At 36.5% G+C, this 25,622-nt stretch overlaps 1 protein-coding gene across 1 annotated transcript in view; it reads right to left on the minus strand.

The window, feature by feature from the left end:
• Positions 1-4,007: 4,007 nt before the first annotated feature.
• LOC131043834 (pentatricopeptide repeat-containing protein At3g12770) overlaps positions 4,008-25,622 on the minus strand; it is a 101,758-nt gene continuing 80,143 nt past the window's right edge. Inside the window, exon 3 of the mRNA XM_057977076.2 lies at positions 4,008-4,091. The gene's annotated coding sequence lies outside the window, so the exon portion shown is untranslated. The remainder of the gene's footprint in view (positions 4,092-25,622) is intronic.

The raw sequence follows: 25,622 nt of genomic DNA on the forward strand, positions 1-25,622 counted from the left end.
AGGTAAAGGGTCTTTAAATGCTTTATGATCAACATTGGTCAGGTGATTCCCAACAACAATTTTACCAGCGTCTATGAGATCTTGAATCTCATGTTTTAGCTTCATGCAATTGTTTATGTTATGACCTTTATTCCGATGGAAGTCACAATATTCATTTTCTCTCCACCATCTTGGTTTGACTTCTGGATCATATGGTCTGGAGTTATCTGGTAGCGTTATCAAGTTGTTTTCCAATAGAGTCTTGAAAGCGGATTCATATGATTCTTCAAGAGGAGTGAAATCACGCTTAGGTTTAGAAAGCCAAGGTTTCTCTTTGAACCATTCTTTTGTTTTCTTTGGAGGATTTTCTACTGCAGCTTCAACAGCTTTGAGTGCTTGTGTGCCACTAGCCAAGTTGAATATCGTGGGCTTTGAGTTAGCTTTAACAGTGTCTACTACTTCGTCATTAACAACATTCTTGTTGTTGTCTTTACCAAATTTCCAATACTTGTTCTTCTCTTTAGAGTTAGATCCTAGTTTAGTTTCTTTCTAAGGTGAGATATCCCCTTTCTTTATGAGCACATCTTCCATTTGAATGGCATTATCTACCATTTTGTTAAATGATGGGTGTACTTGCATTTGTATACTATATTTCAGTTCGGGGACCAAGTTATTGACAAATATATCCATTTTATCAAAGTCCGGGATAGGTCGTGGACACCTAGAGAACATTTTTCTCCAGCATTGGAGGAAAGTGAGAAAAGGCTCCCCTGTTTTTTATTTAGTATTGCAAAGATCGATCATAGTCACAGGATGTCGAATGTTGTATGAGTATTGTTGTAAAAATAGTTGGATTAGTTATTCAAACATTTTTATTCCTTTAGGTAGGCTTGAGAACCATTCCATGGCTTGTCCTCCCAAACTCCTCGGGAAAAGGTGCATGAGATACGTTTGATCATGCATGAACTCCATACAGGTGGCACAAAACTCTCTGACGTGATCTTGAGGATCTGAGGTACCATCATATTTGTCAAATTTGGGGATCTCAACTCATGAAGGAAATGGAGACATGTATAGATCTTTGTCAAATGGAAATGGGCATATTGTCTCCAAAGAATATTGTTTTGGGGACTTATCCTTATTCTTCAATTATGTGATCTCAGTCTGTAGGGCTTGTAATCGTCTGTGTACTGTAGTATAGGTGACTCTTCCTTTTTAGTGACGAGTGTTTGAACATCATATCCAGTAGGAAGTTTGGCACCTTGTTTTGCTAGTTTTAGGAAATAGTCTTCCTTTTCTCGAGCCAGGATAGCTTTCATCATTTTTCTAAAGTCTTTGTCCCTTTGACAGTCACGAATATCCTTTTCTAGAGGTTCAGTGCCTCCTTCAGTGTGTGTAAAAAAGTGGTATGTATCTGCAAGCACAATACTTCAATTAAGTCATTATATGCATGGTTAGTAATCAATAATCAATAAGTAATAAACCATAACAAAGCGACTAATTGCCTTCTAAAAGATGCGAGTATAAGATTGCTCTCAGATTATTATAAGCAATACCAATGACTAGACTACACGAAGACGAAGGATTTAATTTATATGATATTAACTATATGGATGCAAGATGGATGAATAATTCAAGCAAATAATCAATTCAAGCAATGATGGATGTAAGCAATGATGGATGTAAGAAAAATGGATGCAAATAATCTAAAAAAGCACAATAATCTTCAATGACTCTAGAGCAAAATTAGTGTGATAATAATCTCCAAGCGTGTTCTCAAAAATCTCTGGGGTAAATTGGAATGAGAGCTGAAGACTGAATTTATAGAGAATTACCAAGAGAAAAGCTCAATTTAAGATTAATTGAAAATAATTGAGAAATCAGGTTCAGTTAACCTTGAGATAGATTCTAATTATAGTTTAACTTAAATGCATTCAAATTAGAAGTCCAAGTTGCATTGGAAATAATAATAAATTAATTCCATGCATTTGTGATTAAAATAGATAATTCTTTTATTTATTCAAGAAAAGAGTCTTTTCAATGTAACTGAACTTCTTTTTCTGAAAAGCTTTGAGTTCCAATTTTAGAGAATAATTCAATAATTCAATTAATTGCTTTTCTGATTTCAAGTTCTAAATTTAGAAAAAGAAATAATATCTCAAGTTTGATTTCTCTCTCAATTCAATTCTTTTATTTTAATTTCAATTCAACTCTTGTTTTGTAATTAATTACTCTTTTGTAATAAATTAATTCCTTTTGCATGATTAAATGACAATTTTATTAATTAATTAAATATGCAAGGATATTTAATAAATTAAAATGGGATAATTGATCAAAATGATATTCTTGGAAATGATTCAATTAATTAAATGAATATTTAATTAATATTGAGTAATTGATTTGCCATGTGATATTTGATGATTAAAGAATTAATAATGTGCTCAAGATTGATTTAATTGCCTTTGGTTAGGACCTCGATGATTTTGTCGAGATTAGGGGCCCATGGTTTAGATGACCATTTTTAGGGTATTATACTTTAATCTTCACTTGATGAAGAATTATTATTAGTTCCGTGAATACTAATGGTGTCCTTGTTCTTGTTGTAGACACATAAAACTTTCCATTAATTTGTCCTCATTTAATTTTCAAATTTCTCTGAACATCGGGGGAATCCTTATTATTACACTATTATTTCTCCATAATTCATTATTCATAATTTTCATCTTTTATTATATTATTATTAATATCTTACCATTTATCCATTAAATTTATTAAATAAAACATTATATCATATTCATGCATACGTCTTCATGCATTCACCTTGTATACATTTCTCTATTTATTTAATAAAACCCATTTAATATCCCTTCCTACCACTTACCATTTCCCATTTACCGCTCTTCTTCCCTATACCACTCATCTTGCATTATCCCATATTCATCCCACAACATGAACTCGCCCGGAGAAAATATATTTAAACAAGCCCCTCTTATGTCAATTTGCATTCCAATATCTTGACATCTTATCCACTATCTTTGCATTCTCAAATCTCCATCTCCTCATAGCTTTTTACATAAGTGCTTCTGAGAGAAAATATATCAAATGTGAAATCTTGAGGAATAGGAGTGCAATGGAGTGAATTTTTGTTGCATGCATGTGTGTTTCTAGTTTATATTTCAATTTGCATGTGTGTGTTTTGTAGGTACTTCATTGTTGGATGTTAGAAGAAGCTAAATCCATGATTTAGTTTCCCATTTCCTCCATCTACAATTGGCACGCTCGGTGGGACGATTGAATATCATTTATGTGTTGTTCTATGCCCACATTTTGGTAGATTTCAGATAGTTAATCTGTTGTCTTATTTCTCACATCATTGCAAGTATAAACACAATCCAGGTGCTTTGGCTTTGCTCACATTTTCAATAGTTCATAAGCCTTTCGTTCTACCACGTTGGGCAGCCTTAAAATAGTAGCACAACTTGTCAATACTCCCATGTTTTTGCATTTGAAAAACAATTCATGTCTTATCATTAATCAAATGCATTTTATTTGAAAGTGTCTATTGTATGATCAAAAAAAATCTATTAAGCATAACTTGCAATCTTTTTTCAACCATGATAGACATTTCTTGAATACAACTTGCAGCCATGTGAAACACTTGTTGCACATATTCTGCTATCATTGTCTATGGCTGCACATTCTATGTACCTTTTCAAGGAACCTCTTATGTTTTATGCGCTTGAAGATCTAAAAAAAAAATGTCTCATATCTTTGATCTTTGTTTCCACATGTGAAGGATATTCACGTTTTTGCATGCATGTTTTCCTAAGCATTCCTAACACAAACGTTTTTATCTTAATAGACCTGTGCCTTATCTCTGCTTCCACACACAGGTCTAATTCAAACAAGCTTGTTTTTGTTCCGCATTTTTCATAAGAATCTGCCAAAATAGTTGTCTTTGCATTCAACAATCCATAATTTGATTGCTTAATCTGTATTAACTGTCATTATTCTGTTACATTTTGGCAAGCAAATAAATTACATTTCACATGCGTCTTGCATGCAGGCCTGTCAGAGCATTCTCAACGTCTGCCACACAAAGCCCACATTACCTGCAGAAAAGAGAAAAAAAATTGTTTCAACCAGCCCATTTTCAGTGTTTCCTGCAACCATTGTATTCCACAAGAATCAAAAATAGATTTTAATGCATTAACTTGAAAGTCTTTGAAGTAGTTTCAATATTTTAGCAAAACAGTCTTTAACAATCATTGTGCCACATTTTTTATTTGGATTTTCTGCACTTTCAAACTGTCCATCTTGACTGGTCTTTGTCTCCCACGTATTGCATGTAAGTCTAAAATTAGTGGGGTAATGGTTTCAGCATAAGTTTTGTTTATTTTTTAATTTTAGTTTCTTTTCTTTAGGCTTTTCTTTCTTTAAAAAGTAGTTTTTGTTTTTTTAGTTTTGTTTTTTTGTTTTTAGATTAGCTTTTGTTTTTTGTTTTTTAGTTTTCAGATTTTAAATTAGTTTTAACTTGGATCTTTAATTTATTTTATTTTATCTTCTCTTTTTCTTTTTTTTTGGGGGGTTTGTTTGTTTGTTTTAAAATTAGGTTTTCTTTTTAATTTAGTTTTTTTTATTAGATTAGATTTTTAATTTTGTTAATTAGATTAATTTAAATTTAACTTTTGTTATTAGATTAGAATTTTAATTTTAATTTAGATTAGACTTCTAATTTTAGATTAAAACTAGATTTTTAATTTGTTAGTTAGTTAGGGTTTTAATTTGTTAATTAGATTAGATTTTAAATTTTGTTAAGTAGATTTAATTTTTATTTTTATTTTTTTATTTTTTATTAATTAGACTAATGTTTAGTTTGGTATTTGTTTGTTTCAATTTTTTTTTGTGAACTAATCTTTGTTGCTTTGTGTGTTTGTGCAGGTTTCATTTTGTGGCATCCATTCTCGTGTGTCGAAAATAAACTCTTGAAACTACTAATGTCATTTGATGCAGGACGCATTTCGAAGAAATGGTGATTTGAAACAAATTGTCTGATTTTTTAGCTTAGATCACATTTCAAATTGGTGCTTTAAAATTAACCAGTGCCTTTTGTGTTTTGAGCATTAGGCTCTTTTTGTTTTACCTTTTAGAGGGCATGCCTCCCGAGAAGCCCTTAAGGCTCGGTGAGAGGGAATGACCCAAGTGGTAACGGGCTAAAGCCAAGCTCTTCCAAACCACTATAAATAAATGTGTTTGTGATGAAAGTTGCAAGCAACGAGTGCTGATTAGTTCATACCGATGGCATGTCTCCCCATAAACCCTATAGAGCGCAACCTTTATAGGCTGGGAGCTTTCCTTAATGGAGTGTACGCCACCGCATGTATGGCCACTCGAATGGATGCCCTTACTAGACACCTTTTGTGTTAGAAGCCAAAAAACCTTCTAGTTGTTGATGCAGGAGGTTGGACCTCTGAAGTGGCTCACATTCTTACGATTCTTAGTAGAGATACAAAGTTTGCCACGGGGAGTTTTCATGGGGACTGATGCTTGGCTGCCCTGGAGAAGTGAGTGCCAAGGGTGGAGCCAGTGGGGTCAAGCATCTAAATATCCGCTCTAAATTGCGTAGCTTAGGGTAACCCCCTAAGTGAGATTCAACAACTATTGTCCTGGCTAGCCTTAGGATTGTGCTTGAATGTGTTTTTATTGCAAAATCAAACAAACATTTTGTCTGCCATGTTTTCTAAGTGTGTGCACAAACAAACAAGAACATTTCACAATCAACACCACACTTAAAATTGAAACACTTTACAAAAACCTTGGTCTAAGATTTCAAGTATCCATCCACGTTGTAAAACAACATTGTCCTTGAAACGTTGAACTTGTGTTCTCAAAACAATCATTTCAAATCTCTTGAGACATCACTTTTGAAGTTCTGATCTTTTAGGTCCTCACATAGTCACATCATTCTACTTTCTCATACCCTTTTTGATCCTTGTATAGTCTTCACCTAGTTGCACCTTTCATCCTTGCATATCTTATTTAATCATACCTAGTCTTTGCATATCCCCCCTAGATCAAATCCATGCATAATCCCCTTAGATCACACCCATAATCTTTGCATAGCCTTCCATCATTCCTTTAGGACATAATCTTAAACCTTTCATAAGTTCCTTAGGTCATTTCATCATTGGTCCTAGCATTTCATTATTACTTGCATACCAAAATCCAAAAACAAAAATAAAAAAACCCAAAAAAATAAAAAAAATAAAAAAACATTGCTTGCGCTTAGGATTTCTCATCTTAGGTCTAACATCAACTGTTGATCATCAATCCCCCTTATTACTTGAGGTACATCTTCCTTGAGCTAGAGAATCTATCACTATCTTTGAGTTGGTATTCCGCTTGGAGTTCATCATCTCCTATCATAGCATGCCCTCTCTTTGATAACTTATCCTTGTGTCTATCCATCATAGCACAAGTCAAACCCCACATTGGAAATATTTTTAGACCTAGAGTGTCCTTAGTCCTTGCATAAAATATCATTTATTCTCATATCTCATTTAAGGTTTAGGTGCACATCACTTTCCTATCATATAGATTGCATTTTTGCATCAATCCTTTAGTAGTCATACCATATAGATTGCATATTTACATTGATCCTTAGTTGCATCCCAATTTCACTCATATCATATAGTTCCCCCTTTTCACTTTAGGGTTCGCATCATACCTAGAGTCTCATACATTGTCCTAGGTCAAAGATCACAACTATCATAAATCTCCATGGCTACCTTGGCCCAACAAATTCAAGATCTCAATAGAAAAATATATGACATTAAAGTTCAACAAAATGAATCAATGACCCCTTTTGAGAAACAAATTCATGATATCAAGAGTGACATACTTCAAGGAATGCTAAAACAACTATATAAGGTGGAACAACAAGTAATTAAGAATCAAAAGCTAAATCTTGAACAAGATCCCATGACTCCTTCACTAAGACAACAAGACATTTCTTCTAAGTATCCCCTAGATAGACAGTTTACACCATTGAGGCAATCTATTGAGTCATCTTTGAAAGAGCTTCTTGAGCACAATCTTATCATATTGCCTAACAAGACCATATGAGGATGTGAATTTTTGAGTAATTATTGTGTATATCATAGACATAACAAACATAAGATTCAAGATCTACTGGATAATGGTATCATTGAAATTGAATATCCTAATGACTCATCTATAGAGAAACAAGGCACTACTCCTAAACATGATCAAAATAATACACCTATGTCTAGCAAGGCTCCATATATGGCCTCCATCTCTTCCACGATGCCTTCATCTCCTAAAAATTATCAACAACAATCCATACCATCTCCTTCAAACAATGAACCTAATGGTGAAACTTCTCATGTTGACCCTCAAGGTCTATCCATAGTATAAATCCAAGCTAATCCATTCTTTTATACAAATCCTTTATACGATTCAAATGTCTTATATCCTATTCCATCATGCACTCTAATTCCAATCATACTCTCTAGAAGGCCCCATCCAAAATTCCTCCCCATCATGCAAAAACATGCACACCTTCCAAGAATCCCCCATGCATATCGAAAACACTACCCCTTCCCTAGAAGTGACTCCATGTCAAGAGGATAATCTGAAGAATGAAGAAATAAGTCCTATCATAAATCAAGATCAAGACACCAAAACTATCCAATCCCATCCAATGGTTGAAAAATATCCTACCTCCCTAGAATCCCATGATGATCACCTTATACCTTTCCATTTATTCCAAGATGACCCCCTTCCATCTCAAGAGAGAAGCATCCTTCCAAATCCTATTCCTAATCCACTTCCTAAGAAAGATCATGATGCCTTTCAAAATGAAGTGTCAAACACCCTTCCTACTCTATCCAATGTTCCTCTTCCATGTCAAGATCAAAGTATCCCTTTATTCCCCTGTCATAATTCTCCATGTTTTCCTCAAGAGTCCATCATGCCCATAAAGCCCTCTCATGATCCTATCATTCCTTGCAAGTCACCTCCACCTCAAAATGGACTTGCCTATAGCATCAAAAGTAAGAAAAAACCCTTTATAAAAAAGATCTTCCAAAGCATGCATTATCGAAGAAAAGGGTTAGATATTCATCAACATGGTATATTAGAACCCCCTGATATAAAAGAAAATCTTGATTATATTGGCTACATTGCTCACTCTCAAGATGTTGGTATCCCTCATAAATCCTACATTTCTCCAGGTAAATTCAAATACAGGCTTTCCCCTTCACCCCTTCCATCTATTTTAGGTCCCTATATCCCTCCATCCCTTATGCAAGATCAACAAAGGCACACATTTTCGAGCACCTTCCATCCATCCAAAATACCTTCATATCATTCCTATCCATCTACGCATTCTTTTCCTTCTCCAAGCAATTTGAATGCCAATCATACAAGTCAGGAGTCAAACAATCCACATGCATTTAAGGATCAACATGTCCCATCTAATTGACATGTAAAAACAAAGCAAAATGTGATCCAAAAAGAAAAAGAGATATACAAAAGGCCACAAAGGCCCATTGAGTAAAAGAAAGAAATTTCAAAAACCATATGGGTTCCTAAGGTTCTTGTAGAAGCAATGCATTCCAAGGGAGTACAAAAGAAAAAAATGTCCAAAAGGCCACAAAGGCCCACAAAGAAAGAAGAAAAGTCAAAATTTGTATGGCTTCCTAAGTCTTACATTGAGGCAATGCATTCTAAAGAATCACAAAAAAATAATATTTATCACATCATCATGGAATCTGTATTCACTTTCATGTCTCCATCATCCAACTCTCATTTATCATGTCTTATACAGGATGTATCTTTCATGAAACCAGACGTTTTGAGTAGGTCTTATACAGGATATATTGTTCTTGAAACCAGACGTTTTGATCATCTTTGTCTTATACAGGAGGTGTCATTCTTGAAACCAAACTTGATCCCAATCTTATCAATTCTATCAGTCCATTTCATCTGATCCATTATATCATGTCTTATACAGGATGTATCTTTCCCGAAACCAGACGTTTTGATCAAGTCTTATACAAGATATATCATTCCTGAAACCAGATGCTTTGATCATATTTGTCTTATACAGGAGGTGTCATTCCTGAAACCAGACTTGATATCAATCTTATCAATCCAATCAATCCGATCAATCTTATCAAACCCATGCATGTCATCAACTATCCACTCTTCTATATTTCAAATAATATTCTTCTTCTTTCGAGAGATCATTCATACCTTTAGTGCACGAATGATCTCCCTAGGGGGCATTATCATATCGAATCTTGACATCAATTCCATATCAGTCTCATATCGATATCAGCCTCATATCAACTTTTCATATCAAAATCAACTTTTCATATCTAGAGAATCATATCAAACATTTTGACACACAACATCATATCGATAAAATTTTGGCGACATATCCAATAATTTTTCTTTGAATCAACATGTGCACACACCTCACTTCAAAGAGGGGCAAAATGTAGATGTATAAATTTGACCACTTTCTTAAATAAATATTTAATATTTATTTTAACCCCATTCCCCCTATTAATTAAGCTCTATTTAATTAATTTCTTCATTTTCATCTATTTGATTAAATAAATTACTCAATTTATTTAATTACATTCACCTAAACTTTTTCTAATTTTTTTATTAAATAAATCACTTTATTTAATTAATTCCCCTTTCTCCCTTTTTAATTAAATTTACATTTAATTAAATTGATCCTTGCAAATAAATAAATCTAATTTATTTATTAAATCTCCCCACTTGTATTTATGCAAGTTGCATTTATTTTAGTTGAAATAAAGTAATTTTATTTTAATTAAAATATTTTTCCCTCATCCACTTGCATTTTCCTACATTTCCCACTTGCCTCCTAAACCCCTTCTAGATTCTTCTAATCACTTCCAATTTAGCCTTATTCATCTCCTAATTATTGTCACATTCCTAAGCAAAGAGAAGTCACTTCTCAAAGCCTCCAAAGTCTTCAATAACCATTAAAGGCCTTGTGTTTTCAAATGGTTAACCTCTCAAGTCTTACAAACCATTAAAGGCTCTTACATAACCCTTTATGGTTAACTCATCTTTGACCTTTGGTTGGAGACTTTCATCTAATCTAACCATCATTTTGACTCAAGGGTCTCATCAAGCATTCATAGCTTTAACCTTGGTTATCCTATTAACCCTTGCACAAGAGTTTACCCCTTGGGTAAAAGCTTTATCCATTGGATAACCCTAACCTAACCTTAACCCTTACTTCCTACGGTAACCTTCATGTCTTCTCAGGCATTTAATGCTTCTTGCATTTCCTCTCAAGCAACCTCTTGTTGACAATTGTCACCATTTCATTGGTGAAGATTGTAAACGTGGATTGATTAACTTTCAATCCTAACCCTTGTTAGATTATTCAATCTTAACCATCAATTGCCCTATTTTCCCTATAAATAGAGCTCTTATTCTTCATTTTCAGATATATCCAAGTTTCATGCATCTACATTATAGTCTAATTTGCTAAGCATTTTAGCCTCTCTTTGTTAAAATATCATCATAAACATTTAAAAGCATTTCATTTTCATATCAATAATATATCCATGCTAGCATATCATGATTAGGATAATTTAGCAATATCTTTATCATATCATTATCTGCATACTAGTTTAATCATCATAGTTTTAACATCATATATATCTTAGAATGCATTCATTCATATAGATCAAATATCACTCGTTCTTGGAGTTGTCATTCATAAGTCATTTGTTCAATGCTCTGAGAGCAAAACACTGACTTTAGGGATCTTGTGAGATAGAGAACAATGGGACACCCCTTGGGAAGTTGAACTAATTGAAACGGGAAGACATCTGCCCTAGCTCTGGGGGACGTTTGTACGTCCCGGGGACGGCTGGGACGTCCCCCATCCATCCCGAGGATGGCCAGACGTCCCCCATATCTAAGGCCATTAAAAAAATTTAAAAAAGTTGTATTTTCAAAAAAAAAAAAAATTCTAATTTAGGCCCCTTAGTAATTCAAATTGTTATTAATAATAAAATAAATTAAAAGATAACATTAACTAAATTTTAAATTTATTAAAATTTATTAATTTAATTCATAATTTTATATCAAATGTTTAAAATTAATTCATATTATAAATATAAAATATTAAATTGACAAATTATTTAACATTTAAAAAATTAAAATTAATAAATAATAATTTATAAATTATAAATTATAAAATTAATAATTATAAATAAGAGGACTCTGATTTTGATGCAATGTTAGGAGATGCAATTTAGGGGCAGCATTATACTTTGTTTTTTTGTATTTAGTTTTACTTAGTACTATTTTGATTTTCATATCGTAATTGACAATGAAACTATATGGCAACAGTGTAGCCTTTGGGCATTTTGACATTTTGCATGTCATTTCTTTATCTATTATGATATGCATATTGACAATGTGAATAAATTGAAATTCTGATTTATGAATGCATAATTGCATATTGTCTATTGAGTATTAACAATGTTGTATGTTCAAAATTTACATTGTAAAATGTTTTCAACTTTTCATAGTATCATACACATGCTATATCCATGTTTTTATGTGAATATAATGTATATATGCGTGTTTTATCCATGTTTTCATATGAACATTTAGAATTTTCCTACATATTTTAAATTTTCCCTATATTTTATATAGCTGTCCCCTTAGCCGTCCCCCGCCATCTCCAAATTTGGCAAAAAAAATTGTCGTCTCGAAAATGCGTCCCGTCGTCCCCATCTCGGAAACTCAGGTAACGTAGTAATAAAGTAAAACTAATACCCTATTGTATATTAATATAATCTTGTATTCAACCTCTGTTGTTACTGTTTATTGATGTTCTGAGCTTATTGCTTCATCTTTCTCATTGTAGAAAAGATTAGGTGCTTCATCTTTCTCATTGTAGAAAAGATTAGGACTTTTTCAAAATCCCTACTTATCTAAATAAAAATACAATCTTATATTCATGAAATAGAGACTTCCACCATGCAAAAGCATCAAAAACTTCATACACAAACTCAGACAATATGCAAGCACAGGCCTAGATGTCTAAAAAGCATTAACATACAATCAGATTGCAACCTTGTGCAAGTGTGTGGGTTCTCAAGGATATGGTTTGTCTTTCGTGTTGTCAATATTTACCATACTCTACCGGATGACACTCTCCCTCGAATCTCGATATGTCGGAGGAGGAGAATTTTATCCTGTATCCACCTCAAATAATACTATGAATATGACAATAGTTAGTCCATCATTAATACCATGGTCCTGAATTAAACAAATCAATACTAAAACAGATGTGAAATCACTAAAATATGTTTAAAATAGGTGATCAGAATGAGAAGTGAAATTATTCAATATATCGAGCTAAGCCTAGAGAGACACTTGCACCTAATTTTATTTATCCTTTATAGATGGTAACATGGCATCTTTAGCTAAAAGGATCACTGAAATTACCAAACTATCTTAAACTACCTCAAGCTCAAGCTAGAGGTTTAGGAACCTGTTCTCAATCACTTGATGTCAATCATATGTGACTTAATTTGGATGGCCTAATTTCTATATTAGATTGCATTTAGAATGAACAAAAACTGGGAGTTTTCTGAATGGGAAAACCGTGGCTCATCAGGACACAAAAATTTCATTCATTTCACTTTCTTTGTCCAAAAAATCTCACTTGGGGAAAATGATCCCCATCTGGACACAAAATTTCACTCATTCATCAACTTTGTCCACAAATTGAGTTTCGAGGAAAAATGCACCTCATCGAGACTCCAAAACTTGTCAAAATTCATCATAATAACATCCAAGGAAAATTCAAACTTCATCTGGACACAAAAATCACATTAAAATTTCACAAATTCATCCAGGGGAAAAATGCACTTCATCGAGACAAGGTAATTTTGTCCTCACTTAACTTTGCAACCTTGTTTTTCCATCCCTAGGGAAATTCAAACATCATCTCGACAAATTGGAGCACTTGACATAGTCATTTTTTCCTCTGGTGGAAAAACGTGGTCCATCTGGACAACTGTGTTGGAGAATCCTAATGCATTGAGATTTCCCCAAAAACACTTGGAACTTGTTGGAAAAATGTCCTTCATCGAGATAGAGTCCAAAAAATTAAGGGAAAAATGCCTCCCATCGGGACAAATTGATTTTGACTTTAGTTTCATGGGGAGAACATTTCCCTTCGGGACAAAGGTGATTTTCACACTAAAAATGCCCAGACATCAAATTTTATCGTTTTGCATCGAGACTTTCAACATTTTAACTAGGGGAAAATAAGGGTCCATCGAGACAATGTGCAAATTGACCACATTTTACCTCCTAGGACCAAGAAAATAACTCCTATAGGGTGTCTAGACACTCTAGCACAAAAATAACCCTAATTTGCAACACTTAGACATATTTTCTGCTTAAATTTAAAACCTGTTGCAACCCCTAGACTTAGGCCAAATTTAGGATCATATTGACAATTTTACATTTTTTGAAACATTTGATCCTATTCAAAATTTAAAACCCTAATTGCACCTTTTACCATGATCACTTCAAAACTGAGACTCGGGTATTGAAAGCTCAAAAATTGTCATTTGACTTCCAAAACCCTAAACTAACACGACGCAGAAAGCAAAAAGAGGGGGGCCCCGTTTGCAATGGGGCGATGTGTGAAAAGGTCACAACACTACGTATAATCATAAAATTTACATTAGTTAGAAAAATTAAGATAAATTCTCTTTCTAATGCTACTCTATAAGTTAGTCTTTGGTCCTTTGCCCTTGCATTTGAATCATGATTTACATTTGTATTCCCAATTCACATGAACTAGCATTATAATTAAGAATCTTCACCCCAAATTGCATATGATTTGTCATTAGAAGCTAAATTCTATTTGTAAGAAGTCCATTGATGTGTGATCCTAGTTCAAATCTTCTTTTTTTTTTTTATCGGTTAATGGTATAATTTTAATTGCTAAAAACAAAAGTTACAGCATCTGTATCCAAGCAGTTCATATCATCCATACAAAATATTTACAGTCTAAATCGAGTGTCTCCTAAAACAAGCTAAATCAAAATGACTTTTTCTCTACCCACTTTGTATGCAATAGATGATAAGTCTATACAATACAAGCTTACAAAACAAACACTCCACCGCAACAATCGCCTTGCCACTCCCACTCGCACTCCCGCCAAGCTCCATCAGCTCCTCTGAGTCGTTGATATCATCATTGTCTTCAAGCGGAAATCTGATCCACAGGGTTCATCGGCCTTGCTTCTTCTTCGAACCCCTCATACACCCACGTTTGCACTTGGAGGATGACGCCCCACCAGAGTGTGACGATTTCAGCTTATACAAGCCCCATTTCTCCTGCTCCAATCTCAATTCCTACCTTTCCCACATTTTCAGGTACTCCTTCACTCCTTGCATACCAATCTACACTGATGCACAACGGACCTCCTTGTTGCAGTTTGCAGTCCATAGATGATATGGCCACAAAGGAGGTCGAAATTCACTCACATGGAGCCAGCATCCATTCGGGCACACAAAGCCAGCCCCGTCCCATGTAATTCTTAGGAAGCTATCAAGTCCTCCACACCACTCCTCACAAACACAACCTCGCACCAGCCATTCCACCTGCTCCTTATCCTCCAACTCAAAACACCACGACGCGAACATGGATGCAATGTCTGCATTAGTGCGGTATTTGAATTGCACCCACAGATATTCATCCCTGAAGACAATCTTGGCTCGGGTGAGGAATTCCTTCTCCTCAAAGCAGAATACATTCGCTAGCCTTTCATCCGAAATCTGCCCCCAAAACGCCATCATTGCTCTTGAAGCCTACTGTGAGAAATTGGGTTAAATTCTCATCGGGTTGGGACGTCACAGTGTCAAAAGCAAACTCGTAGAACTCTGTTCAAGTTCTTCCTTTCGTTCTCCACTTTCATTGAGGACTTTAGCTTGTATAAGAAGCAAATCCTCCTTAATATCCTCGATTATGGCCCGAGAGACATTAATTGCTTTCGGCCCTTCAAATAGCGATGTTTAATATGTTGTTTTGTAACTAGTTTGGAAAATATTTATAGTGGATTCGAATTGTCAAAGGCAACATTCGAATCCATTAGGATTAAATAGGGTTGGGCCCTATTCCAATGTTGTTCGGATTATTATAGGGCTGGGCCCTACTTCCCTTATATTCCTAACATGCAATGTTCTAAATGCATGGACCTATTTACCAAACATGTGGGCTAACGTGTGGACCCATCCTCATTAAGTGGCATGTGAATTAAAGTGAGTTTAGGTGCCAAAATGTATTGGGCCGACCCTATATGCATTCCCTCTACCTTGTATAAATACAGATTCATTTTGGAAGGAAACCAATGTAGTGAACAAACTACCTTCAGCAAGAGCAGCGAATTGTATAATCAGCATTCAGCAAACTTCTCTTGAGCAAAGCAAACTTCAGTCAGCGAGTTATCTCCAAGAGCAGCTACTTATCTCCTTAAGACAGCGAACTATCTTCAAAGGACAATGAACCAAATTCTGGGCAACGAATCATGAACTTGATCTACGAACAGTCTACTTGATCAGCGAATGATCTACTTGATCTGCAAATGGGCTCCTTGATCAGCGAATTATCTCTACACAAGCATATTACAGATAAATTAATTATGCTTCTATGTATATCAGGTTGATGCCCTAGTTTGATACATGTTCTACTGTTCATTTAGCTTCAAGAGTTGAAGCTAATTTGTAAAGACATTCTCTGATTGTTTGTCTAATCAGATCTGAAGATCTGTTGTTGCTGGGTTTTTCCTCCAAGGGGGAGGTTTTCCCAGGGTAGTCTTGTGATGTGTGCATCTCTATTTATGTGCTTTGTTTCTGTTACTATACAGTATCTACTTCTGCACCTATATGTTAAGCGATTGCAAATCTGATTACAAAAATCTAACATAATAGACTTGACATTGCTAAAGCTTCGCACGCAAGAAGTACTTGATTGTGTCGCCGGCTTGTTCAAATGTGGACGAGCCCAAACCTTTACCAACTAACCCGAGAGATTTGGAGCAAATTGCCATTTCTTCACACATCCTTCATGGATTGTCGTCATACGAACTCTAACTTGCATTAAATCCCTTGGGCATCTTGACTAAAATGAGTTGTTTCGCCACCCAACCATGTCAATCAAGGCAAATTTGAATTACTCCAAAGTAGAGCCGTTAGGAGGGAGGATATCTAAGGTTAATTTGCCAACTTGTAGATCGAAAGCTTGGTTGGCGCACTTATCAGCATCTTTATTACCTTCTCTGAGGACATGAAACACTTTGAAGCTTTGGAAAAAGTTGAGTTGATTTTTGATCCATTGAGTATCTTTGTCAAGCTTCCAATTCTAAGCTTCTCCCCTAATAATGGCCTACGTGATAATTTGGGAGTCTCCTAGGTGGAGTTTTGTCACACCTATCTTTCTAGCCATTTGAACTGCCAAAAACGTTCCCTTCACCTCATCTTCGTTGTTGGTACCCAGAGTCAATCGTTGTTTACACCTAGCAATGACAACTCCATTATGATCCTTGGCAACACAACCTGCACTAGATGGTCTCGGATTTCCACAAGACGCCCCATAAAAGTTAAATTTTACCCATCCTGGTTCCGGAGGGCACCAAAGAGACATCCTCGTTGGTAAATCAAAAGGATTAACCCTTAGAGACCCATTAACAGGTTTGTATTTAATAAGAGGCCAATGAGTTTGTATCCTGTTGTCCCAACTATTATATGGGAATTTACTTTCATTGATTTTCCTGGACGTTGAGCTCACCTATTCCGATATTGATCTCTCAATTATATTCCATAAACGTTTGCCATTTTCCTCCACCTCCTGAAAGATTCGTCGATTGCATTCTTTCCATATCTCCCATAATAAATTTTATGGGGCAATACACCATATACTAGAAAAGAGTGATTTATGTTCCTCGATTCCCCATCTCTAAAGCCAAGATCTTAAGTTTGCATTCAAAGGAGAAAGCCATCCCAGTTTCCAAGCAGTTTCATCCATCATTCACACACTATGGGACAATGCAGCAAAAGGTAGTCGATGGTTTCTTCATCTTGTTTGCACATCAAGCATCTGAAAGAACCCTTGAAACCTAAATTTTTCAATCGCTCGCCAGTCAAAATTCTGCCCCTAACTACTAGCCTGGTGAAAGACCCCACTTGTGGGAGACAATTGGCACTCCAACAAAGTTGAGTTGGACGGTTTTCATCTGTGAATTCTTCATCCAAAAGATAATAACCAATTTTCACATAGTAGCTCCCACAATTTGCCCCACACCAAATCACTCTATCATCATCATTTATTAATTTAATGGACCTGTGATTCAGCATGTCTCTAAATCTATTCTCAAGATCAAGAGCCAAATTGAGATCGTGTGGATCTCACGAAGACCATTTAGCAATGCCCTGAATATCAGTTTCCACTACATAGTCTACCACTTTGCTACCTATTGTGACCATTTCACACATCGCCCCATTAGAATGGGGACCCTCTCTTTTGGCCTTAGGTTTTGCTTTCTCTTTGCTTGTTTTTCTCTCTGTTTTTAGGGTTTTGAGTGAGTGAGTGGTCTACCTGGGCTGGCTAGATTAGGGCTAAACCTTGGAAGCTCGTTTTAGGGTTTCTTTCAAGCTAAGTCTAGTCTTGTGTAGGGAGGTTGTTAGTCGTATACCGGAAGCCTCAAGATTGCCAGAATGAAGCATGCCTTTCAAGAGAGTCAAGATTGGTTAGATCAAGGAACAGGGAGAATAGGTCTCAGGTTAGGTCTAGATTGAAAGAAGGTTTTCCTTGTCAGGGTCCTGTTTGTTTCCCTGTCTAAGTCGGTTGAGCAGAGCCAGAGAAGAAAAGGAGGTGGTTTGATTAAGTTTGATGGAGGATGAAGCGAATCAAGGTAACATCTAGCCTAGAAATGTCAAAATCGCTCCTGACCCTTCCAGAGGGTCCAGGGCGAAAATCCTTGTAAACCTCTTTTTCTCCTCATTTTTGACTAAGTGATGCTTTCTAGGGCATGTTTGGAGGTGAATTGATATGTTCTTGCCTAGAGAGAGATTTGATTGTTTTTTGAAGAGCAAGATAATGCCTGAAAGAGGATCTTCGCTCCTGACCCTTCCAAAGGGTCCAGAGCGAATTTCACCCTAAACACTATTTCTTGCTTTAGATAGACTTGCAATCCTGTTCCTAGCCTAGAAAATAATCTAACTTTGCCTTGTGAGGTGGTTTGAAACTTGAGAACTGAGCAATTTGGCCTGGAATGGAGATTTCGCTCCTGACCCTTCCAGAGGGTCCAAAGCGAAAGTCTTATTAGAGCTTATTTTTCACTAACTTTGGCTAAGTTTTGATGTGCAGGGTATCTTGGAGGGAGGATTGAACGTTCCTGTCACATTTGAAGATTTGGAAGATTGCAAAATGAAAGATTTTGGACAAAAAGGGAAATTTCGCTCCTGACCCTTCCAAAGGGTCCAAAGCGAAATTCCCAAAAGCTCTTATTATGCAGTGTAGAAGGTCAAGTTTTGGGCATGAATGAAACGAAAATAACTTGCTTTTGCCTCCTGAAGATGTTTTAACTTGGAAAGTGAAGGATTTTGCCCAAAAGGAGAATTTTCGCTCCTGACCCTTCTAGAGGGTCCAAGGCGAAAATTCATCAATCACCTATTTTCTTGCAAAATCAAGTCACTCTTTGGTTTTTATGGTTTGGATGAGAGAGGAGTAGTGTTTTCTTCCTTTGAGAGGTGAATTCAACTTGAACTAATGATGGAATAGACATAAAACCTAAAAATCGCTCCTGACCCTTCTAGAGGGTCTAGGGTGAAAATCTCTATAGGAGACATTTCTTGCTCAGTTTTGTCGAATTGAAGTGTCAAAGGCATGATGAAAGGAAGAATGAGCATGTTGAAAACCTTGGGCATGTTTAGAAATGAAGAAAATGAAGGATTATAGCTAGGAAAGGCAATTTCGCTCCTGACCCTTCCAAAGGGTCCAAAGCGAAATTCCTTATAAACACATTTTTTAGCCTTTTTGGATATGAAACCTTAATCCTAGCATGATGAAACATGAAATCCCACTTGGCAAAGAAGTCTTAAGGTGAAAAAATGAAGATTTTGGGTCAAGATTGTAATTTTTGCTCCTGACCCTTCCAGAGGGTCCAGAGCGAATTGTCTCAAAATCACCTTTTGCTATCAAATTTTGTTAAGCCAAGTATGGGATAAGGTCAAGTATAGAAAGAACTACCCCTAGGAATGAATTGAGGTTGCAAGAAATCATCAAAAAGTGAAGGAATTGAGCCAAATGGTGAATTTCGCTCCTGACCCTTCCAAAGGGTCCAGAGTGAAATTCCTAAAAACACTTATTTTCTTGCAAGGTCAAGGCAACTTTTTAGATTTTATGCCTTGAATGGGTGGGAAGAAGTGTGTTTTGCGTTTTGAAGATGATTCAGATGGTCAAGAGGAAGCAATTAAGCCTAGAACATGATTTTCACTCCTGACCCTTCCAGAGGGTCCAGAGCGAAAATCCTCAAAACTATCCTTTCTTCCAAAGTTTGGGCAAAGCTGAGCTTAGACATGGGTGTGAGAAGACATTTGAATTGCCTTGAAGTGGAATTGGAATGCTAAGAATGCAAATTTTGAAGCCAAGAGGGAAATTCGCTCCTGACCCTTCCAGAGGGTCCAGGGCGAAATTTCCAAATCCTCCTATTTTCCTTGCAGTTCAAGATTAGATTTTGGTTTTCAGGACTCAAAGAGGAGTAAGGCATGATGTTCTATGCCTTGGAAATGATTTGAAGTTGAAAGGATGAAGGAATTGCCCTAAAACCTAAAAATCGCTCCTGACCCTTCTAGAGGGTCCAGGGCGAAAATCCTAAAACCAACATGTTCCTTTCAAGTTTGTGCTAAGGCAAGACTAGACCAAGGTAGAAAAGGCCTTTGAGACCACTTGTGAATAGATGTTTGTTCCAAAATTTGATGATTCTAGGTCAGAGAAAGAAAATCGCTCCTGACCCTTCTAGAGGGTCGAGGGCGAAAATCTCAAAATCCCCTGTTTTGCCTTGCAAGAACAAACCAAGCTTGGGTGGAGTGAATGAAGAAGACCATTGTCTAGCTTTGAGTGAAGGATTCAAGACAAAATGATGAAGGAGTAAACCTAAGCAAGAAAAATCGCTCTTGACCCTTCTAGAGGGTCCAAGGCGAAAAACCCTAAAATCACCTTTTTCTCCTAAATTTGAGTGAGACTAAGCCTGGACTACAATGAAATAACCTATTTGGAATGCCTTGAAGAGGTTTTGGACCTTCAAAAATGAGAATTTTGAGCTCGGGAGGGAATTTCACTCCTGACCCTTCCAGAGGGTCCAGAGCGAAATTCCCAAAAATGCAGTATTTCCTTCAAAGTTTTCATGAGCTAACCCAGTGATGGAGAGAAATGAACCCTAGAGATTGCCTTGGAGGAGTTTAATGATCAAAATTAGGTGAATTTTGGCCTAAAATGTAAAAATCGCTCCTAACCCTTCCAGAAGGTCCAGGGCGAAATTCACAGTTTCACCTAATTTCCTCATGTAAAAGACTAAAAATTGAAATGCAATACTTTGATCAGGACAAAATGAACATGAGTTTACCTTCTAGGAGATTTTGGAGTCAAGGAATGAGAGATTCAGGACCTAATTGGAAAAATCGCTCCTGACCCTTCCAGAGGGTCCAGGGCAAAATCATCAAAAAACCTATCATTCAACCTTGATTGATTAAGTTTAGGGCAAATTGCAAGATTGTAAAGACAAAGACATGGAAATTTGCAAATGTAGGTTGAGAAAATTTCAATTTCATCAAGAGAACAAGCATGGATAAGGGGTTCAAACAAGTCTTGAAGGGAATCTAGACCTTCATCACTTGGAATATTTCAAAACTTAAGGAGAAAGGAAATTTCATTAAGCCTCAATCAAACCTCCATATTCCTAAATTTTCACCAAATTTGCCAAAATTAAGACATTTGGGGAGGTTAGATTAAGTTCGCATAATTTGAGGCCTTTACCATTTAATTAATTAATCTTTAAGCCTTAATATAAATATAAAATCCACCTTGGAGGCCTTAAAATCAAATTTAAAATTAAAAAAATATAGGTGAGCGCTCAAAATGCATTTATTTGCTTTTACAAGCAAGTCGGCCTCTTTTTAAAGGGAATTTTATTTGTTTTATTGCTAAAAACCTAGGTTGGCCTATGGTTAATTAGGGTGAGTGCCCTATATAAGGGAGGAGTATTGTTTCAAAATGCAAATCATTCATTCATTGTTCTAAATGCGATTTTGAGGAGCAGATTGGAGGAGCGAAATCTAGCAGATTGGAGGCGAATTTCTTACCAAGTTGGAGGCTAAATTTCCAAAATTTGCTAAGTATTGGAGGCTAGTGAAGGTAAAGTTCTTTTGAAGGTTAATCAAGACATAATTCATCCAAGGAGGGCCAGAAATTCAATTTTTGTCCAGCAAAATCTGATCTTCTTTCTTCCATTTTCCAAGGTTCATAGTTAAGCTTTCAAAGAAAGAGGTATGAAGAATCAAATTGTTTGAAGTTCTTATTCAAGACTTGTTTTGATTTTCATAGCAAATTTTTAAAGTCTAAGTCTTGAAGATCTAATTTTCATTCATAATTAATTTAAGGAATCATGTCCTCAAATTAATGTTTTGAGTTATTCCTTTGAAAGTTCTTAAATGTTAGGCTTTAAGGTATGATGCTTAAGGACTAATTTTAAATTTTTTGTGTAGGAATCAAATGACGACGCCCAAAGCCGGAGGATCTACTAGTCGGCAGGCTCTCATCAAGGAAGATCAGAGGAGCGACGAATTGGAGACCAGGATCGTGTCCAAGTGGAATAATATCGGAGACACCAACTTAGGAAACTTCAATGTGAAGAAGTTTCGAGAGGTCCTCTATATTGGCAAGCCATCACCTGTTGCGAGGAGGATAATTGAGAGTGGCATCATCAAGGCTGTAGGTTTCCCTCCCACAGTCAAGTGTCATGAGTTGATGATCGAGTGTGCCCGCCACTATGACTCACATTCAAGGACGATCATAACCAAGGACGGGAAGATCTTAGCCTACCTTTCAGAGGAAGCCATAGGCAAAGCTCTTCATCTTCCGGACCATAAAGACATGATCTACAAGAGCTTGGAAGGAGCAAGGTCGATCTATGAAGATGATCCTGAGTCTTATTTGAACTTCATCAATAAGAATTGGTTGCTCAAAAGTCGGCCTTGCCTGAACAAGATTCCCAATACACCACATAGGATTGACTTCCAAGAGGAATACAAAGACTTGATAACTTTTCTCAATCGAGTTACAGGTGTTTCTCAAGCCTTCTTCTTCGAAAAGTGGATGTTTTTCTTCATACAAGTGATAGTCCAAGGAAAAGGAATGCTTCATTGGGCAAGAATCATTAGCAATTGTCTAGACGTACAGTTGAGAAGGCTAAGACCCACCAAATCATTCCACATGAGCTCATATGTTATATATGCCTTGGTCAGGAGTTTCGAATATGCAAGGCTACCTCACAAAGGAGTGATCGGAAGAGGACCCGGAGAAATAAGAGTTTGTGATTCTTATGTTCATCTGCATCATCCACCTAGAAGTGACTACAAGTTAGTCAATGACACCTTCACGATGAACATTACCAGGATATTGCAAAGTGGGATTCACAATCGACTGTCTCTGGATGCACATGAGCTTGTGAAGAAGTATGGTACATGTTTCATTCAGTTTCAAAAATTCACATACATCAGAGTTCATGGGTGTCCTTCACCTCCCTACATGTTGCCAAGATATCCAACAGACAGGATAGTACTACTTGAGGTGACTAGACAGTTGGCAGCTTATGCGAAGGCATCCAGACACAAGCATGGAAATGGAATTCCCGTGCCCATCATACTAGGGAATTCAGTTGAAGTGTGTCCTAATACTCAAGCCGTTGAAGATGCAGAAAAGGAATTATCTTTATACTCATTCACATCCTTTGCCTCGTGAGAGAATTTTGATCCTCATGGTTATATGGAGAAGACAGTCGGCAAGAAATACAAGCATGAGTTTCAGGTGGAGGACTTTTGGATGAATCTCCCAAGTGATTTAGAGGTCAAAAGAAATATGCATTCCAGGCTACCCCTAGATCTCATCAGGAAATGCAAAGTTTATAGAGGAGCCGATCAAGCCCAGGATAATGGTAGATGCCTCCAGTCATCCTATGAGAAAGAAGACAAAGAAGTGAAGATAGATTGGAATGAGCCCGAGGTTTTAGACTTGAGAGCTTTGATGGCTCCCATTTTATCCTGCACTTGCAAATGGGTGGATGTACAGCATCAAAAGTTGAAGGAGCAGAATGTATCAATGACATTCACTTTGGAGGCAAGACCAGAAGAAGGAGAAGCAAGTGTGAGTGAGAATACTTCTCATTCCAAAGGCTCAAAGAGGAAAGAAGGACCTAAGAAGAGAGAACCGTCTAAGAAGAAGCAGCAAACGAATCCTGATCACCCACCAAGCACATCTTCTAGGCATGAAAAGGAGGCGAGTCAGGGGGAAGATCAGAGGCAGATAGTATATGAAGTTGATGAGTCTATGGAATCCATGGTACAGAATGATAAACAAGAGAAAGGACAGATACCTCAGCATTCATCGAGTCAATCTCCCCAAGTTGGTGCTAATGAGCAACATGAAGAAAAGAATGATGATGAAGCAACATCTCCTTTTCGGGAAGATAGACCACTACCTAAAGAAATACAAGTGAGGGAAACAAGATCTGCCATTCCTAATTGGCTTAAAGAGAGACTGACAAGGGTAATTGTGGTTGAAGAGGAAGAAGATGTGTTTGACTTGGAAAGCCTTATAGGAAATTCTCATGAGGTAATGGAGAAGAAGAAGGCCACAAAGATGTCTAAGGTAATTAGAGATGAGGCAGGATCCAGGAAAGTGCAGGTAGCTACACCAGTGGTGGACAAATATGAGGATGAGATTCTTGCAGAGGAGTATGACTTAGAAACATTTGAGCTTGGTCCACTTACCTCCGAGCAAGCGATGGAAGAAGCAACTGATTCATTTGAAACACTTAAAGACAAACTTAGAGAAGAAATGGAAAAGAATAAGAAGCTTGAAAGGGAGGTCAGTGCTTGGAGGAACTATTTTAGTCATCTTAATTAGCCCTTGAGACGTCAGGATCCAGCAGTATCTTCTTTACAAGCACTCCCTCTTGAATCAGTAGGTGAGGCAAAAAGGGTGAAGGGCTTGGTTCAACTTATGAGTTCTTGGATTGATAAATCCCACAAGGTAGCCGTTGAATTTACAACAAGAATGATGAAGACAGTCCATCGAGCTATCCAAGTCCTTGAGATTATCCATAATCTAATGATAACTGTAGCTGCATTCACTCACACTAGAGATGTTATCATTCTAGTCTTACAAGTGATAAGAGAAACACCAAGACGGATTCTGGCACAAGAAAAGATAATGGATGGAGGAACCCATAACCTCCTACAGTGATCAGCTCTGCTCCAGATGAAGGAGGTCCTTTTTGAAGACATCAACACTAGATGCAGTCGAGTTGAAGGTATCATTCATCCAATTCAAGATAAGGTGTTTGAGGTGTTGTGTACCATTCTTGACAGGCGGATCGAGATCGAGACAGATGTGGACATCCAAGAGTTGGAGGATAGAATCAAGGTCATCTTTTGCAAAGAGGAGAACATCATCACAGATAAGCAATGAGATCAGATGTACACTACTATGTTCCTGATTGAGAAGACCAAAGAACTTGAACCTGGATGGGAGACAACTCTTCTCACTGCTTTTGATCAAGTCCTTCACTTGGAAGAACGAATGAAGAATCTTCCTGAGATTCTCATTGCTGAGATTGAGGGAATTGTGTCCGGATTCATTGAATATGCTAAGAAAGAGCATAGGAAAGGGAACAAAATTCTAGATGAAAAGTTGTTATAGGATGATGTGGCAACTTAATTCCTGTTGGTCTATGTCTCCTCAGTATTTGTGCCAATTCTTTATTGGCTATGGATTAGTGATGTCTATCTAAATGGGGACTTTTTTGTAACAAACCCTAATTAGGGTTTAGGTGTCAAAATCTCAGCCGTTGATCTTCTTTTGATCTGGGCCATTCATTGTATTTGAGGATGCTATATATACCCTCACTCATTTCATTTTAAAGAGTTAGAAAAGGTTAGAGAAAAGAGAGAGAGCTTAGAGAGAAGAAAGTTAGAAAGTTATTGTTGTAGCAAGATTGAGTAGTGAAGAAAGAATTTTGAACAATTGTTGTCCATTTGGCTATGAGATCAATAAAATATTGAAGTTATGGTGTTTTATTGCAATACTTGTGGCTATCTTCATGATTGTTTATCTTCTTGAATCACTCTCATTTGAAATAGCATTTAAATTCTAAGTTTGAATGACAAAGTGTTGTGCTTGATCTTTGATAAGATTCATATTCCAAACCACTAGCTTCTTACTGATTGTAAGAACGCCTTGTGTGGTCAACTGGAAA

The sequence above is a fragment of the Cryptomeria japonica genome, chromosome 6 (genome assembly GCF_030272615.1).
Source record: "Cryptomeria japonica chromosome 6, Sugi_1.0, whole genome shotgun sequence".
Taxonomy (NCBI): Eukaryota; Viridiplantae; Streptophyta; class Pinopsida; order Cupressales; family Cupressaceae; genus Cryptomeria; species Cryptomeria japonica.